The following is a 478-nucleotide window of genomic DNA, read 5'->3' on the forward strand; positions in this document are numbered from 1 at the left end:
GAAGATGGTAGAGAGGAGAGAGAGGATGAGGACTTATGTCTCCCCCTCCCTTGGACGGATGAAGTGTCTTTCTCTCATCCAGCATGTAGGTCTTAGCAGTATGATAGGGAACTCAATAGACTGAATCTACACCCCCACATACATATATATATATATAGATATCTATATAGATATGTAGATAGGTATGGATTATATATAGATCCAGACATACTTGTATGAATGCCGACATACACGCACATAGGAGATGGCGGGGGAGTGTCTGTACAGGAGGTTTGAGTCAAACAAGAAGTTCTAGACACGCCGAGACACGTAGACACCATCCATCTAGCCATCGATATACAAACAACACCCCATACATATTCAGATATCGAGACACACGATACGCCCGTTCTACATAAACATAGAGAGATGTAGAATGAAGATATCTTCATCTGCATGCATATAGAGGTGTAGCTCCATCTCTCTCTCTATACATATA

The sequence above is a fragment of the Cystoisospora suis genome (genome assembly GCF_002600585.1).
Source record: "Cystoisospora suis strain Wien I chromosome Unknown contig_617, whole genome shotgun sequence".
In the NCBI taxonomy this organism is placed as follows: domain Eukaryota; phylum Apicomplexa; class Conoidasida; order Eucoccidiorida; family Sarcocystidae; genus Cystoisospora; species Cystoisospora suis.